This window comes from Furipterus horrens, unplaced genomic scaffold, assembly GCF_987537825.1.
Source record: "Furipterus horrens unplaced genomic scaffold, mFurHor1.1.pri manual_scaffold_8, whole genome shotgun sequence".
Taxonomy (NCBI): domain Eukaryota; kingdom Metazoa; phylum Chordata; class Mammalia; order Chiroptera; family Furipteridae; genus Furipterus; species Furipterus horrens.
The window spans coordinates 56151338-56170332 of record NW_028327178.1 but is presented as its reverse complement, the minus strand read 5'-3'; the positions used below and the strand labels follow the sequence as shown (position 1 = coordinate 56170332).

Below are 18995 nucleotides of genomic sequence, written 5' to 3'. Positions count from 1 at the left end.
TTCCTCTTTTCCAATTTGGATGCCTTTTATTTCTCTTTCTTGTCTGATTGCTGTGGCTAGAACTTCCAAGACTATGTTGAATAGGAGTGGAGAGAGCGGTCATCCTTGTCTTGTTCCTGATCTCAGGGGGAATGCTCTCAGTTTTTGCCCATTGAGTATGATGTTGGCTTCAGGTTTCTCATATATGGCCTTTATTATGTTGAGGTATGCTCCCTCTATTCCCATTTTGCTGAGAGTTTTTATCATAAATGGGTGTTGTACTTTATCAAATGCTTTTTCCGCATCTATTGATATGATCATGTGGTTTTTGTCTTTCATTTTATGTGGTGTATCATGTTTATTGATTTGCGAATATTAAACCATCCTTGCATCCCTGGGATGAATCCTACTTGATCGTGGTGTATGATCTTTCTAATGTGTTGCTGGATCCGGTTTGCCAATATTTTGTTGAGGATTTTAGCATCTATGTTCATCAGCGATATTGGTCTGTAGTTTTCTTTCTTTGTTGTGTCTTGACCTGGTTTTGGAATTAGGGTTATACTGGCTTCATAGAACGAGTTTGGGAGTCTTCCCTCTTCTTGTATCTTTTGGAATAGTCTGAGGAGGATAGGAGTTAGTTCTTTCCTAAATGTTTTGTAGAATTCACTTGTGAAGCCATCTGGTCCTGGGCTTTTGTGTGCTGGGAGTTTTTTGATTACTGCTTCAATTTCGCTAGCTGTTATTGGTCTATTCAGACTTTCTGCTTCTTCTTGATTCAGTTTGGGCAGACTATAGTTTTCCAGGAATCTGTCCATTTCCTCTAGGTTGTCAAATTTCTTGCCATACAGTTGTTCGTAATAATTTCTTATAATTCTTTGTATTTCTGTGGTATCAGTTGTGATTTCTCCTCTTTCATTTCTGATTTTATTTATTTGGGTTCTCTCTCTTTTTTTCTTGATGAGCCTGGCTAAAGGCTTGTCAATTTTGTTTATCTTTTCAAAGAACCAGCTCCTACTTTTGTTGATCTTTTGAATTGTTACTTTAGACTCTATGTCATTTAATTCTGCTCTGATCTTGATGATTTCCTTTCTTCTACTTGATCTGGGTTTTGCTTGTTGTTCTTCCTCTAGTTCTTGTAGCTGTAGGGTTAAATTTTTTATTAGAGATTCTTCTAGCTTTTTTAGGTAGGCTTGTATTGCTATGAACTTTCCTCTTAAGACTGCTTTCGCTGTATCCCATAGGTTTTGGGTTGTTGTGTGTTCATTATCATTGGTTTCCAGGAACTTTTTGATTTCTTCCTTGATGTCATTGTTAACCCATTCATTATTTAATAGCATGTTATTCATTCTCCATGAGTTTGAATGTTTTTGAGTTTTTTCCTTGAGGTTGATTTCCAATTTTAAGGCATTGTGATCTGAGAAGATGCTTGATATAATTTCAATTTTCTTGAATTTATTGAGGCTTGTTTTGTGTCCTACCATGTGGTCTATCTTTGAAAATGTTCCATGTGCACTTGAGAAATATGTATATTTTGCTTCTTTGGGGTGTAAACTTCTATATATATCGACTAAGTCCATTTGATCTAAAGTGTTGTTCAGTGCCTCAATATCTTTGGTGTTTCTTTGCTTTGAAGATCTGTCCATTGTTGACAATGGGGTGTTAAAGTCCCCTACGATGAGTGTGTTGCTGCCTATATCTTTCTTGGAGTCTTTCAAAATTTTCCTTACATATTTGGGTGCTCCTAAGTTGGGTGCATATATATTTATAAGGGTTATATCTTCTTGATGGATTTTTCCCTTAAGTATTATGAAATGCCCTTCTTTGTCTCTTTTTATGGACTTTGCTGTGAAATCTGTTTTGTCTGATATAAGTATTGCTACCCCGGCTTTTTTTTCATGTCCATTTGCTTGGAATACATTTTTCCATCCCTTTACTTTCAGTCTGTGTAGATCTTTTGTTCTAAGGTGGGTCTCTTGTAGACAGCATATATGTGGGTCATTCTTTCTAATCCATTCAGCTACCCTATGTCTTTTAATTGGAGCGTTTAATCCATTTACGTTTAAGGTTATTACTGATAAGTACTTATTCATTGTCATTTTCCCCCTTTGTACTCGTGTTCTTCTCTGTTTCTCTCTGTTTCTTTATCTTCTTAGAGCAGACCCTTTAGCATCTCTTGCATTGCTGGTTTGGTGGAGATGTATTCTTTTAGTCTTCCTTTGTCTGAGAAACTCCTTATTTCACCTTCCATTTTGAATGAGAGCCTTGCTGGGTAGAGTATTCTTGGTTGTAGGCCTTTGTTTTTCATTGCTTGGAATATTTTTTGCCATTCCCTTCTGACTTGTAGTGTTTCTGCTGAGAAATCTGAGGATAGCCTTATTGGAGCTCCCTTGTATGTTATTAGTTGTTACCCTCTTGCTGCTTTTAGGATTCTCTCTTTGTCTTTGGATGTTGCCATTTTAATTATGATGTTTCTTGAGGTGGGCCTGTTGGGGTTCATCTTCATTGGGACCCTCTGTGCCTCCTGGATTTGCGTGACTCTTTCTCTCCTCATGTGAGGGAAGTTTTCTGTCATTAGTTTTTCAAAGAGGTTTTCTATCCCTTGCTCTTCTTCTTCTCCTTCTGGAATTCCAATGATACGGATATTGTTACGTTTCATGTTGTCCTGCAGCTGTCTTAGAACCTCTTCAGTCTTGGTCAGTCTTTTTTCATTTTGTTGCATTGTCTGGGAGTTTTTTGTGTACGTTGTCCTCCAGCTCGCTGATCCGATCTTCTGCTTCCTCTAGCCTGCTTTTAATTCCTTCTACTGTGTTCTTCAATTCAGAGATTGTATTCTTCATTTCCTCCTGGCTCTTATTGATAGCTTCCATGTCCTTTTTGATGCTGGTATAATTCTCAGTAAGTTCCTTATAGTTCTTCTGGAGTTCACTGTAGTTTTTCTGGAGTTCTTTGTAGTTTCCGCTGATCTCATTTAGCTTCTCCATAATCCATGTTTTAAATTCTGTATCTGATATTTTGCTCCCCTCTATTTCATTTAGCACTCTTTCTGGGGATTCTACCTTTCCTTTTGATGGGGGGTTGTTTCTCTGTCTCCCCATTTTTGTGATTCCTTTTGTTTGTTGGTGCTTCTTAGAATGATCAGTTCTTCCTGGATCTGCCTCTGGTAGCGTCAGATCATGTACCAGACTGGCCCTAGGCAGCCTGTTGGAGACTTCCAGGGATCTACTGCCTTTGTCTCTCTTTTTAGTTGTTACTATACTCAGTCTGTGATCAGCCGTCAGGTTTAAGGACCGTGGGTGTGGCAACTTAATTCCTGTAGGCAGGGCTTTTATTTCCCCTTAGTATGACACCACTTGGAGGGGGATGGTCTGTCTGCTGTACTGGGGCTGAGTCAGCACTGGCTGGTCCTGGGAGGGGGTTAGTGTAGCTTCCACTTATCCTCCGCCCTCCTGGATCTCCGTCTGTGTTGTCCTTGATGATATTTCTTTAATCTGTCTGGTTGTATTTCAGCTACTTTTTGGTGGATCTTTTTCTCTGGTTAGTTGATTGAGAGTCACTCTGCCCACCTTGTCTTGAGATCTTTTGTGAAGGTGGTGCTAAAACATAATTACACAACCCAGGCAAGAAACCCACACCCTCCAATGTCTCCCCCAAATACAATCCCACTATAGGCTGCAAATGAGCCCGTGTTAATATACTTGTGGAGATACTGGGACTCTTATTTCGTAGGAGAAACAGAAAGGAGTTGTTTTAAATGAAGGAAGGGTAATTTTTGAGCTGGAAATTGATAGAGTATTAATATTAGCAATTGGGATCAAGGTTATGTAAGAGAGCAATGAACACTTACACTGTCTGTTTGAAAAGGAGGGGAGGGTTACAGTGTGGAGTGTGAAAGTGGAAGTGTATAGTATTGGGATTATATAATCGGTATATACTATATGATTAGCGTGGGAGGTAGGGTAGACACAACAGACATCCAGGTTGACAGACAGCCAGAAATTGAAAGAGAGGGCTGGGGAGGTTAGAAGGTAGGAAATAGATTGAGAGAGAATTTTTTAAGGATAAAAATACAGAGTAGAAAATATCAAGACAGGAAGGGAGAGAGGAAAGAGAGAGAGAAAGTAGAGAAGAGAAGGGTAGGAGAGAGAACGAAAGAAGAAGGGGAGGTAGAAAAGAGGGGACTGGATTAAAATTCTTTTTTAAATTATATTATAAAAAAGATTAGGAGATTAAAACATGATATAAAGTTGCAAGATAGAGAGAAAAGGTGAATATAGAGAGAGAGGAATAGGAGATAGGAAAGCAAGAGGATTTGGGAGGAAAAGAGCTCAGAGGAGGGAAGGAAATCAGGAGGAAGAGGAGATATTAGGGAGGGGAGGATTGAAATTGAAGAGTTGGCAAAAGATAGGATGAAGGAGAGAAATACAAGAGGTAGGGAAAGAAGTGGGGGGATGGGGTAGAAAAAGAGAAGGGGTAAGAATGGGAGAGTAAAGGGAGAGGGGGATAGATTAGAATTATAATTTGAATATTAAGAGATTAGAATATAAAGTGTAATAGGGAGAGAGAGAGATTATGTATAGGGAGAGAAGGAAAATAAGGACAAGAGATGAAAGAAAAATGAATGTAGACTGAAGGGGGACAAAATAAAGAAAGAAACTTAATAAAGTTGAAGGTGCGTAGCGCAGAGAAAGGAGAGGGTGAGAGAGGGAGAGAACTTAAAATTATAAAATTAACTGAGAATAGGATGCAGGGGAGAATGCTAAGGGGAGAGAAGGGAGGGAAGGGGAGGGGAGAAAAGGAGTGAGAATAAAAAGGGACTGACGGTAGGGGTAGTTAGAGAGTGAGAGATAAAAGAATGAGGATTTTAACTCAATTCAACTTTTATGCACAGTCTCTAGGTATTTTTGGTTTGTTTATTTTTTTGAGTTTTCCTTGCTTCCTTCCTGAGTCTGCTCCTATTCAAAATTCCATGAGTGTCAAATCTTTTCTGGTTGGTTGGCTGGCTGTGGGAGGGTTCTGCTTGATTCTGGGGTTGCTAGTCTTTTTTTCGTGGGCCTACCACCGCTCTGCTGTGAGCTGCCTTTAGTTGTCCCCTCCTGAGGCAGCCTCAGCCCTCCTCAGGCTTGTCCAGCTACTCCTTCCCTCTGTTGGTCCAGCCTGTGCCTGCCAGCAATCCCCGCCCTGCCTCCAGTCCTGTCTCTATTCCCAGGCTACAGCTTCTGCTCTCTTCCCTGTCTATATGCCTGCGCACCCTATCTCTCTCCCTGTCTCAAGATCGTCCTTTTGTTCTGCAGGACTCTGGCACAGTCGGTCAAAGTGCCGGGCCCAGTGGCCCTTTTCTGCCCAGGGCCTCTTCCCTAGTCTGGAGCTTTGCAGTGGCTTTCCTGCCTGTGCTCTTCTCCTTGCCCCAAAACTTTCTCTATTCCGAGCTACTGCTTCCGCTGGCTTCCCTGTCTATCGGCCTGTGCGCTCTATCTTTCTTCCCGCCACAGCACCGTCCCTTTGTTCTGTGGGACTCTAGTGTGGTCGGTCAGCGCAGCACTCTCCTTCCCCGGAGCTCTCTGCCTGTCTGGAGCTCCGCAGCAGCCCTTCCCTGCGGCCCCTTCTCCTTGCCCTAAAACCATCTCCCCTCCAGAACCTCCACCTCCGCTCTCTTCCCTACTTACACACCCTGCACATCCTATTTCTCTCTTAGCCCCAAACCTGCCTTTTGTTCTGTGGGATTCTAGCGCGACTAAAGAGCAAACACTGATTTCAAGAACACAGTTCTCCCCCGGTCCGGAGTTCCGCAGCAGCTTTTCTGTGCTGCCGTTCTCCTTGCCCCAAAACTGCTCCTTTGTTCTGTAGGGCCCTAGCGCAAGTGCTGGGTGAGCCCAGGATGCCGAGCTTTTGGTCGGAGGTTGCAGCTGAGGATGTTTCTCTCTAGACTCCGATCACAGTTTCTCCCAGTCCTGATTGTTCACTGTTCTCTCCCTCCTCTGGCTTTTTCGGCCAAATCCTCTCCCTAACTCCCTACAAGAATTCACTCCTGGCTAGTGCGCTCTCCGGCTTGATACTGCAAACGCACGGAGTCTCAGAATGACTCAGCCTGCAGTTTGTGATAAACCCCTCCACCCCCCTCCACGCTGCTCCCACGATCTCCTCCCCGTTCACGTTAGCAGATATTCCCACTCACTCAGTCATTCCTCCCCGAGTTTGTTCCTCCTGGATTGTCTCCTTAACAGGAGCGAGCTGAGAACACTGTTCCTACTCCGCGGCCATCTTGGTCCCCCTCCCCGGAAATTTTTCTTTTTGAATATGTGCATTTGAAACTAGGCTACCAACTTACACCATATACCAGAATAAACTCAAAATGGATTAAAAACTTAATTTAAGTCATGATACCATAAAAATCCTAGAGAGAAACATAGGCAGTAAAATTTCAGATATCTAGTGTAGCGATATTTTTGCCAGTATATCTCCTAGAGCAAGGGAGACAAAGGAAAAAGTAAATAAATGGCACTACATCAAATTAAAAAGCTTCTGCACTGCCCTGGCTGGTGTGGTTTAGTGGATTTAGTACTAGCCTTTGAAATGGAAGGTTGCCTGTTCGATTCCCAGTCAAGGCACATGTCTGGGTTGTGGGCCAGATCCCCAGGTGGGGGCATGTGAGAGGCAATGGATAGTTGTATGCTCACACATTGATGTTTGTCTCTTTCTCCCTCCCTTCCCCTCTCTGTAAAAATGAATACATAAAATCTTTTTAAAAAATAGCTTCTGCATGGCTCAAGAAACCATCATCAAAACGAAAAGGAAACAGACTGCATGGGAGAACATATTTGCCAATGATACCTTGGACAAGGGTTTAATCCCCAAAGTATATAAAGAGCTTATACAACTCAACAGCAGGAAGAAAAACAATCCAATTTAAAAATGGGTAAAGGACCTGAATAGACACTTCTCTAAGGAGTACATACAGATGACCCATAAACATATGAAAAAGTGCTTAAGGTCATTAGCCATCAGAGATGCAAATTAAAACCACAATATCACCTCCCACCTGCCAAAATGGCTATCATTAATAAATTAACAAACAACAAGTGCTGGTGAGGATGTGGAGGAAAGGGAACTCTAGTGCACTGTTGGTGAGAATGCAGACTGGTGCATCCACTGTGAAAACAATATGGAATTTCCTCAAAAAACTATAAATGGAACTGCCTTTTGACCCAGTGGTTCCACTGCTGGGCATATACCCAAAGAATCCCGAAACACCAATTCATAAGAAATGATGCACCCCTATGTTCATAGCAGTGCTGTTTACGATAGCCAAGATGTGGAAACAACCTAATGCCGATCAGTAGATGAGTGGATCAAAAACTGTGATATGTCTGCAAAATGGAATGCTATGTAGCAGAAAGAATGAAATCCTGCCTTTTGTGACAGCCTGAATGGAACTGGAGACTATTATGCTAAGTGAAATAAGCCAGTCAGTGTAAAGACTTACACCATATGATCTCACTTATAAGAGGAATCTAATGAACAAAATAAACTAATGAGCGAGATAGAACCAGAGGCATGGAATCATGGAACAGATTTAACAGCTATAAGAGGGGAGAAGGGAGGCAGGGACTGATTGAAAGAAGATGAAGGGATTAGTCAACATATATGAAAGACCCATGGACATGGACAACGGTGTGGAGATTGACTATGGAAGTGGGAGGTGGGCTGAGTGGAGGGGGGCCAAAAGGGGGAAAACTGGGACAACTGTTATAGCATAAACAATAAAATATTTTTTAATGGAAAAAATGTGTGCATTCAGTGCTGTACGTTTTCCTGTGAGCAGTGCTTTGTGATAGCCCACAAAATTTGGTAAGTTGTATTGTCATTTTAATATACTTCAAAATATCTTAAAAGTTTCTTTTATTGACCTGTGGCTTATTTAGAAGGATGCTGTTTAATTTTAGTATATATAGAGGTTTTCTAGCTATCTTTTTGTTAATGATTTCTAGTTTAATTCCATTATAGTCTGAGAACATACATTGCATGATTTCTATTCTTTGAAATTTGTTAAGGTGTACTCTGTGCCTCTTCCTGGCTGGTTTGGCTCAGTGGATTGAGCGTCGGCCTGCGAGCTAAGTGTCGCTGGTTCGATCTTCCAGTCAGGGCACATCAGAGAAGGAAAACTCTGACTCCAAAAAACCTCCGCTGCCTTGCGGCATACCTCTTCAGGGGAAAGGCTAAGGGAGTAAACCCCGACAGAAAATCCGGAGCCGAAGTCCCTAAGGCGGTTTGACGTTGTAGTCAACACCGGCAACTCCTGCGGCGCACCTGAAGCCAAGCTGTATTGACTCCGTCTTTCCCTTGGACCCTTCAGCTGCGAAGAGAGGGGGGATCTGCTGCATGGGCAACAGCAGACCCTCCATATCACCCTGCCCAGGCTCTGTAGCTTCAGCTTCACTGGAGAGGACACTCCAGCGTCATCGCAAGATGTCGATTCAACACGGGAGGAGACAGATACCGTGTCACTCCTGAGTCGGACTGCACAGCCATTCTCGGCGGTGCAGATAGACTCTTAAGAAGCTACACCATTGTCTCTCGAGACGGACGGCTGCCGACAACGACAACTCTGTGGCTCAGAATGTGATTTATTTTGTTGAATGCTGTGTATGCTTTAGTAGAATGTATATTGTGCTATTGCTCAATAGAGTATTCTAAAAATGTCAGTTAGATAAAGTTGATTAACATTGTTGTTTAGTTCAATTATATCCTTACTGATTTTATATTTATATGATCAAGTACTGACAGGGGTGTTAAATCTCCAGTCGTAATAGTACTATGACTTTCTCTCCTTTCAGTTCTGTCAGTTTTTGCCTCAGGTATTTTTTGATCCTCTCTTGTTAGCTGTATACATGTTTAGGGCTGTTATATTTTCTTTACATTATCATTACATTCTTATTGTGAAATACCCCTCTTTTTCACTGATAATTAAGGAATATCTGAAGCCTGCTTTGTCTGAAGCTAATATAGCTACTCTAGCGTTTTTTTAAAATTAGTGTTAATGTGGTATATCTTTCTCCATTCCTTGACTTATAACTTACTTGAGTCTTTATATTTAAAATGGGTGTTTTTTGGAGAACATATATATTTGGCCTTATTTTTTCTTAAATCCACTCTGACAGTCTGTCTTTTCATTGGCATATTTAAGCATTCACTTTTGAAGTTATTAGTACATTTTGGATTAATATCTGCTATGTTTGTAAATGCTTTTATTGTCGATGCCCCCCTCTTCAGCCATCCCTGATTTTAATTGAGAATTTTATAATATTATTCTTGTATTATTATTATTTATTAGTTATTTGCCATATGAACAACTGTACACCTACTTTTGTCCCACCCTGTACAAAACCTTCCCTATACAGCAAGAATATCATGAATAATTTCTGAAGTCTGATTCTGTCATGACTTAATTTTAACATAATAGATCTTGGAATCTGAGAGGTCAGAGAGCCTAAGAAAACACTACACACTGCAACCTTTGGACCAGTTAATTACCATAATAGTTTCCCTGAAGTTTATAATATACATTTTTATTTAATCTAAGTCCACCTTCAAATAACACTACAGTATTCCCTCACTTATTGCGGGTATTATGTTCCAGACCCCTCCCACTCCCGCGAAGTAGGAACCTTACATTTATTCTGCACTCTTAAACCTATGTAACTTTAACAACATATGTATACAGTACCGCAAAATCCCGCGATAGAGCGAAAAATCCGCGATAAATAATTAAATATAATATTTTTTAAAATCCTGCAATACAGTGAGGCTGCTATAAGTGAACCACAATATAGCGAGGGACTACTGTATTCTACTACATGTGCAAGTACCTTATCTTAGTTTTCTCAATTCCTCCCTCCTGTTACTTGTGACAGCACTTCCATTTTACTTATTCACATGCTGTTAATTACTTAATTCATTGTTACTATTATGACTCTAAGCAGTTATCTTTTAGATAGATTAAAAATAAAAAAGATTTTTATTTTGCCTTTATTGATTCCTTCTTTATGCAGAACCAAGTTTCTATATTCTTTCTTTCTTGAAGGGCTAGTCTATGGGCAGTGAATTCCCTCAATACCTTGGTTGTCTGATAAAGTTTTTATTTCTCTTCCACTTTTGATGGAGAATTTTGCTGGATATAGAATTCTAGTTTGATGGTTTTTCTTTAAACTTTAACCCTTTGAGTCCCAACATCGCTGTGAGCGACGCTGACAAATTTTCCCAAAAATGCCAGCATCGCTCCCAATGACTCTTTTCCTATGGCTATAAATGTAAATAGCAATGGAATAATTCATATTTTATTTTATGTTTTGTTCTCTTTTTTTGTACCTCAGGTATATTGATATAACTTTTATCTCATGTTGATCCAAATTTTGACTTATTATGCTTGTTCAAATACTGACATATTAATTCTAATTTTTACTTACATTTTAAACGGTCCTTTTGATTTCATTTATCTTTGCAGTAATTGTCGAAACTATGCCGTGTGCGTGATAAGGAAGCTTTTGCTAATCGGCATTTTCATTGCTTCACGGTATAGTGTTAGCATTTTTTCCAGTGTCTCAGCAGAGTAGGTTTATTGCTCTTGCGAGGGAAACACAGAGAGTCCTTGAGACATTTGACCCCCTCACTTGGAGAGATAAGGACCTGATATCCTCTGGCAATGAGTCAGCCTTTGGGAATGAGGGGAACATTGTTTACTGTGGAAATGCGAAGTGTTGCATTGGCTCTCAGGGTATCCCTCTAGTAGGTTGTAAACACAACAAAGGTTAGTCTTTCTCTGCGTAGGAGCAGATTCAGATGTCACCACTGCCTGATGGTGTTTGCAATAAATGTGCACTTTCTTCTGCTTTGAATAAAAAGCATGAAAGTTGGTATCCTCTGGGTGAAGCGATATTCTTATCATACTAGAGTGGATCATTCTTTTGTGCTGCAAGAGCAAGACTACTTTCAAGAGTCATAGATGAAGAAAAGGATTCAGTTGAACTTTAGCCAGGGAGTGATCTTATATGATTCTTATGGCCACTATTCATTCATTTTGTGCCCGTGCTTTTTTATATTGGAAAGACATTTACAGAAAAACAGAAAATGAGTGCCCCAATGAAGAGAAAGGAAACTTTGCATGAAAAAGAAATTTCTAAATTGATCAACGATGAATCGAGTGACAGCGATTTTGTCAAAAGTGATCTTGAAAGCAGTGCATCTGAAGATGAAGTAAGTGAAGATGAAACTAAGCATCTTCTGAAAGTGATGCTAGTGAAAGCTGTTGGGCTGAGAGGGATGCAGATGGGCAGGACACAACACAACTTGAAGATCAGTTTGCAGAGCTTCCAGGTTTGAAGCATGCCCCACCAGCTGATTCTAAGCCAAGCTTATTTTCATCTCTTCTTCACTGAAGTGCTGCTGAAGCTGATGGTCACTGAAACCAACAGATATGCACAACAAGTACCTTCAGTCACACAAAACCTTATCCCCTAATTCTAGAGTGAGTTCTTGGAAACCAACAGCAGTTGCAGAAATAAAAGCTTTTATAGCTTGTATACTGAACATGGGCATAGTTACTAAACCAAGCATCTTTGTCAATTCCTTGGTTCCAGCATATGTTCTCCCGTAACCGATTTCAGTTATTGCTGAGGTTTTTTCATCTTGTATACAATTCCAAAATCCCTCCTCCTGATGATCCATCTTATGACGCATATGCTAAATTTCAGCCAATAGTTGATCATGCCAATTGTATCTTCCGGAATTACTATACTCCCCACCAACAATTGTGCATTGCTGAGAGTTTGGTTGGTACCAAACGTCACAGCAGATTATTCCAGTACTTGCCAAATAAACACCATCGCCGCTGGGAGTAAAATTTTGGATGATGTGTGATGCAGTCTCAAAGTACTGTCTTGTATTCTATGCTTACCTTGGAGCAAAAAGTAATACAGACAAAGATGATGTGAAAAACATGATTTGGCCTATACTGTAGTAACTAAATTGCTTACCGTAGGAAATTATACGAATAAAAGTTACCACATCTTTTGAGACAGTTTTTTTAGTTTGATTCCCCTGGCTAGGTACCTCTACTCAGTAGGGACATACATTACAGGAACACTTAATAGGAATCGAAAATTTCTCCCTCACCAGATTCTACAAAAGTTCAATGTGTGAGAGTTAAGATTTTTTAGAAATGCCTTCCCTGGGTTTAGGGAAAAGAAATCTCAAAGAAAGTAGGTATTGCTCTTTTGCTCTTATTCAGGTCCAACAGTGTCGAACATAGCATCAAAAAGAAATATGACACCAATTTCCAAGCCAGACATCATATTGGAATACAGCCAATACATGGCTGATATGATGCTTTATGTGTATTTGGATGAAAGAAGAATACTAAAGTATTGAAAGAAGGTTGTGTTCAATGTATTATCAAGAATACTGCTGCATACATGCATTCTTTATAAGGAAAATTTTTTAGGTGAGAACAAACCAATGTCTCGATTGAACTTCAACACCTCCATAATAGAAGAGCTTGCCAGAGAATGGCATGAGGTTAGAGACACTGTTAACAAATCCAGCAATGAAGAAAATGCACCAGGTCCCTCTCACGTATATGGCATAAAGATGCTTCCAGAAAGAAAGCTAAGATTGTCTAAGGAATGCTTAACACTGGAAAGAAAAATCAGGTCGAGAACAGTATGTGTGAAATGTGACAAAGGGGTGCACCCAAGATGCATCAATAGCTGCAAATGTTAGTATATAAATGTTTTAATAATACTGTATTATTTTTGCATTTCGTTTTTGTTTATTTAACTTTTTCACTGTTGATATCTATTGATATATGTCTCTAGTGTGAATGCCATTGTGTGTTCATTTTTTTGTACGTTATGAAATTTTTTTCCAAAAATTTATGCAATATTTGGCATATTTCTTGCTTGTTTCCATGTTGCTTTGTGTATTTTCAAATTATAATCGCAAGTTTTATATTATGCCATATATTATTCTTCAAAAGCCATATTTTTCTAAAATAATTGTTATAATAAAATAATTTTAATGCAATAATTTTTTTTTTGCTAAATTGCAGCAAAGAACGCTGCTTACAAAAGAAGAGTGTATTTACTATATGTCATGGAATTTTCAGCAAATTATTATGAATAATAATTTTTTATAGACATTTTTCATAAACTCTGCATTTCTCAGTGAAATAACCTGGCATTTCTAACACGAATTTTAGCAATTACGCATGGCACTCAAAGGGTTAAATAATCACTTCATTCTTTTTATTGCATAGTTTCTGATAAGAAATTGTTTCTAACTTTTATTCTCGTTCTCCTATATGTAAGGTATTTTTCCCCCTCTAGCTTCTTTCAAGATTTTCTTTTTTTTTTTTTTTTTGTTCTTGTTGTTGTTTTTTGGAGCTTGAATGTGATATGCCTAGATATGGATTTTAGATATTTATCCTGCTTGGTGTTTTATGAGCTTCCTGGACCTGTGGTTTGGTATTTGTTAGGAATATTGGAAAATCCTCAAACTTCATATTACTTCAAATATGTCTTCTGCTTCTTCACCTTCTGGCATTCCTATTACATGTATGTTATACATTTTGAAATTGTCCCATGGTGATTGGATATTTTGTTCTGTTTTGGAAGGACAGGGTGTCTTTTTTTCCTCTTTGCATCTCAGTTTGGGACATTTCTGTTGACCTCCCTTCAGGCTCACTGATTTCTTTCTTTGGCTGTGTCAAGTCTGAGTCTGCTATGAATCCATTGAAGATGTTCTTCATTTCCATTACAGTGTTTTTGTTTTGTAGCTAGTATTTCTTTCTGATTCTTTCTCAGAATTTACATACATGGTGGGGAAAAAGTGGGTTTACAGTTGTTCGTTTGGAAAATAATATAATAGTTAATATAAGAATAAACTGTAAAGGTAGTATGTAAACTTTTAGCTCCACCCTATATTAATCATAGTTATTTTAAATTCCCTTAAAAAAGTATTAATTTGTATATCTAGTGCCTAAAACTTCCCAAGCTGAAGATGCTACGTTGATTTATGAAGTCATTTATTAGAGATAAAATCAGTCTTTTAAAAAGTTATCAGCATTCACTGAACTGGATTTGCACTAGTCCCTGTAACTACCAGAAATCACAATACACTCCTTGCCCTCCAGAAACAGTCCACGGTTGTGGGGGGAATCCCAAATCCCAATATCTGATAACTTTTCAGTGGAGAAATTATTGCCTGTGCTGTGACTTGCAGGAAAAAGGCAGTTAGATGAAGTAGGATCATCATATATAGAGAATTAGTCCACTTTATGATTTTTGTTTTTAATTAAGTTTTCTGTGGCTCTGCCTCATGGGCTGGAGGAGGTAGAGGCAAACCAGATGGCTCTATTCCTCTCTTTCCTGCTTGAAACTGAGCAACTTTTCTTTATATTTTGTTGAACTTCCAAATAAGATTTTGTTTAACAAATGTGGTATTTGAATTCACACACTAGAGAACCAAATCTGTCTATTAAAATTTGTTATTCTGCCCTGGTTGGTGTGGCTTGGGTTGCCAGTTAGATTCCCTGTCAGGGCACATGCCTGGGTTGCGGGCTGGGTCCCTGGTTGGGGCTTGTGAGAAGCAACCACGCATTGATGTTTCTATCCCTCTCTTCCTCCCTTCCTTACCCTCTTTCTAAAAATAAATAAAATAAAATAAAAAAACTTCTGTTATTCCACCTTTCTAATTTTTTAGTCATTTCTTTATTTCTTTTATAAGAATTGAGTATAAATAGTTACTTCCCTGTACACCGAGTTGTATTTCTAGGGCTGTTCGAATGTGTGAGGAACAGAAACATGCTCATATAATCTTGAGCAGCATGAGTTTGGTAAGGGTATAGATGGAAGAAAGAAATATCATGAGATCTAATTCATTTGGTCTAATGGAACTGGAATTTCAGGATATAGCTCCCCCAGAATTCCAACAGCACTCCAATATTTGTGTTTTCTCATGGGTATTTGTGCCTATCCATTCTACCCTCTTCTCTGTTCCTTTAATTTAGCATCTTTTTGGTGGTTTTTGGTTATCACTGCTTCCTTATTCCTTTATTATTGATCATTGTGTCTTTACTTCTCTCTGACTCAGGACTGCTACATGAGAGGCTCCTAACTTTTATTTTATCCTCACAACAACCGCATGAAGTAGGTACTTAGATTAACTGCATATTACAAATTGGAAACCAAGACACAGGGGGAGGCTAATGAACTGGTCCAAAGGTTACAGTTTATAGGGTTTTCTGAGGCTATCTAACCTCTCAGATTCCAAGATCTATAGTGTTAAAATTAAGTCATGACAGAATCAGACTTTAGAGATTATTCATGATCTTGCCGTATAGGGAAGGTTTTGTACAAGGTGGGACAAAAATAGATGTACAGTTGTTCATATGGCAAATAACAAATAATAATACAAGAATAAACTTTGTGTTATTGTACTCACAACTGTACACCTACTTTTGCCCCACCCTATACTTAGAATTAGGCACCATTAATGAACTACTTACAGTGTTAAAGGCTTTAATGACATAATTCTAAAATATGCAAGGATAGCCACAGCAGCAGTGTAATCTTTACTTCACTTGGGTCCAGTGATGTATTTCATCATCTATTTCCATAACTTGAATGTATAAGCAATTCAGAGGTATGAAAACTTCATGTTGCTGGGGCAGGAAAACAGCAGCTAACTTTTCAGTAAGAAATAAGCTAAGTCTCATGATTTTAAAATTTATTACTGAAGTTACTGTATTTCATTGGAAGAAATTTAAGGTTAAGTTGTTCATCACTCCATGATCTCCAGTTGTATCAGAAAAATTGTAGGGACCTGTTAGTTCACAACTTCTTCAGGTCCGCTCTTCTACCTGTCCAGATGTTGTTGGTTTGATCTGGCTAGTGTTTATGGGGAATGGTACCTCCATCACTGATCAGGAACCAAAAACTTTAATCTTTTGACTGTAAAGACTAGTAAAATCCAGAAGTGGAAGCTACCTGTTAGCTGAGGCCATTGTAATCATGCCGTAGCTGTGAGACAAGATAATTCCTACCTTGCTTTGGTTATTGTTATTCTTGAAGCCTATTCATTCCAGTGTATTTATGAAACTACTTGGTTTGTACCTGCTCTGTACTTACTTGGACTCGTGTGAAGTAGGTTCGTTCCTTGAAATCTAATGAGTATCCCATCGGTACTGTGACTGATTATCTTTGGAAGTTGAGAGCTTCACTGTCAAATGTGGTAGCCATTACCCCCATATATTGCCATTTTAATTTAAATAGTTCAATTTTAATTTAATTTTAGTTTTTAATTTAAAATTTAAGACTTAATTTCTTGGGCCCTGTGTTTTCTTAGGGAGCTTTTATCATGTTTCTTGGTTTACTCAAAACTGGCATTATCACTTCTAAATGTGAACATTTAGCTTAGTGACAGCATAGGCCTGGGATCAAACTAGGTTTGAACCTCAGCTTCTCCACTCACCAGTTGAGTGACATTGGGCAAATTATTTACTCTCTCTTTGCTTCAGTGTCTTCAAATATAAAATGTTGACAATAGTCTCTCCTCCATAGGGTTGCCATGAGAATAATGTGAGTTAATACATCTAAAGTGTTTACAAAGCACATGTCACCTAGTAGGGGACTCAAAAAATCTTATTATGATGATGATGATGGAGGATACCATTGCTACCATGCTGCCGCTGGCACTGAAGCAGTTTGCTGCACCTAGAAAAACGATCCCCACATTCATATTGTCAGTTTGATCTGGCTTCAGGAGATCCTGGTTTATTAGGTCTGCTTGGAGACCAGTAATCTGTATTTTGAAACCACCTCCACTCCCCTGCAACATCTCTGCCTCTCTATGATTGTGATGCTCAGCCCATTTGGAAGCCACTAGCCCAGAGGTTTCTCAGGGAACAAAGGTATATCATAGCCCAAGAGGTAATACAGGGATGACCTTGGAGACATTATGCTAAGTGAAGCCAGTCACACAGGATCACATACTATGATTCCATTTGTATGAAATGTACCGAACAGACAAGCAGACAGAAAGTAGATTAGTGGTTGCCTGGATCTGGTAGGGTCAGGGAATAGTGAATATGGGTTTTTTGGGGGGGGTTGATGAAAATGTTCCAAACTTAGATCATGGTGACAGTTGCACAACTGAATATACTAAAAATCATTGAATTGTACACCTTAAATGAGCAAATTGAATAGAATGTGGTAAAGATGTTCTTAAATATAGGCAATAAGTGGAGAGGATAAAAATGAATTTTGCAAATAGGAGGGTGTAGCTGGGGAAACCAGGAGAAAGGGTGCAAACTGGAAGCTTGGAAAGAGGCTTTAGTTGTTTTTAAATCCCTTTTCTTTATTTTATTCACACATACAAATGCATAATAATCTAGTTACATGAAAGTTAGACTTCTGGGAGCTTCAACTCCTGGAAAGCTGTCCTGTAAAGGAAATAGCTTTAAAAAGAAAAAAAGTGTTTTGAGGTCAGAAAACACATGCACTAAAGCCACATATAGGAATCATTTAAAAATAATATTGCTATACAAAAGCCTCAAAATAAATTAGCTAAAATAGAGACCAAAAATTCATAATAAAATGTGAAAAAGGAATTTTTATGTGAAAAATGAAGCTAAACTTTATATTTGAAAGGTTTTAGGTTATAATTCCAACTGAGCTAAGTTTTAGGATAAAAAACCAGTTGGTGTTATTTACATGGCGTAGCCATAGGACAGATTTATAGATATAAATAAAGATGTAATAAACATTGTAGAAGAGTACAATAATATATCCTTTACTCAGCGTTTGACTTTCAGAACAAATAAGTCAGTTTTGTAAAAATAATTAAGGGTTTAATCATTTTTCTCTATGGCCTTAGTCATTTAATATTTAAGTAATTCTTTATTTGAGGCACCTGTCTATGTTCCGGTAACTTTTCTCTTTGATTACTAAATAGTCCAGTGCTTTAGATTGTTACTTGATGCTGACTTTGCTTTTCTTGTAGCAATTTCCAGTATCACCTTTAAAGGCTTCCTGGGAACCGGTTGTTTGTTTTTGTTTTGTTTTTTTTTGAGAGATTTCCTTTCAAAACTCATTTTCATTCTGTTGTTGGATTATTTGTGAGAACCATCTAGGAGCTGATGTTAATGATTAATTGAGAGGGATGAATCAAGGAATTAATTTCATAGGGGAATAATTCACTAGTGGATGTTTTTATATGATGATAGTCAGCTTTGCACCCATATAACAAATATTCATGTAAAATGGAGTGGAGTAGCTGTATGTATTGGAGTGCTGATCTACTGGGGTGCTAACTCAAGTCTCGCTGACTCTTATTTTCTATACAGTTTAAAAAGTAAGATTATCTTATCAATGTATTAAAATAGTAAGTTAGGTGTGGGATGGGGGTGGAGATTGGGGGTCAGGTGGCACTACCTGATGCTGAGAGAAGGGAATTGATTTGCTATATATTGTAGTAATACATACATAATTCTGTTTTACCAGAGGGGAAACTTATATCTAAAGAGGCCAAGTAATTTGCTCAAAATAATACTACTATTAACTCAGTTGGGTGCATCTTATTCCAAAGTCCATGTTCTTTTAAAATTACATTATAACTGTTTCTGACAAAAAGTCATAGATATCTGCAAAAGGCCATCTCTTTTCTCACTAACCAATAACATGTGATTTAGTTTTAATATAATTTAGCCTAAAGGCATTATAGAATAAGTGATATGTTATCAACTATTTATCAGAACTTAACATTGTAATAACTAACACTGATATGATGCTTGTTAGTTTATAAAAGCACTTTTACATCAGAAATTTCATATAAGTCCTATAACAACCTGTGGTGTAATCATCATTTTACTAGTGAACTTGGACTTGGTGTCTAAAAAGGAAGGAATTACATGAAGTATGTCCCCACAGCATTAGGGCCCAGGTCTTTTGCTTCCAGATCTCAACTTT

At 38.5% G+C, this 18995-nt stretch overlaps 1 protein-coding gene across 4 annotated transcripts in view; it reads left to right on the top strand.

The window, feature by feature from the left end:
- The window catches only part of MIMS1 (mitochondrial inner membrane structural 1), a 58453-nt gene that overhangs the window by 20918 nt on the left and 18540 nt on the right, over window positions 1-18995 (top strand). The gene's annotated exons all lie outside the window — the stretch shown is intronic.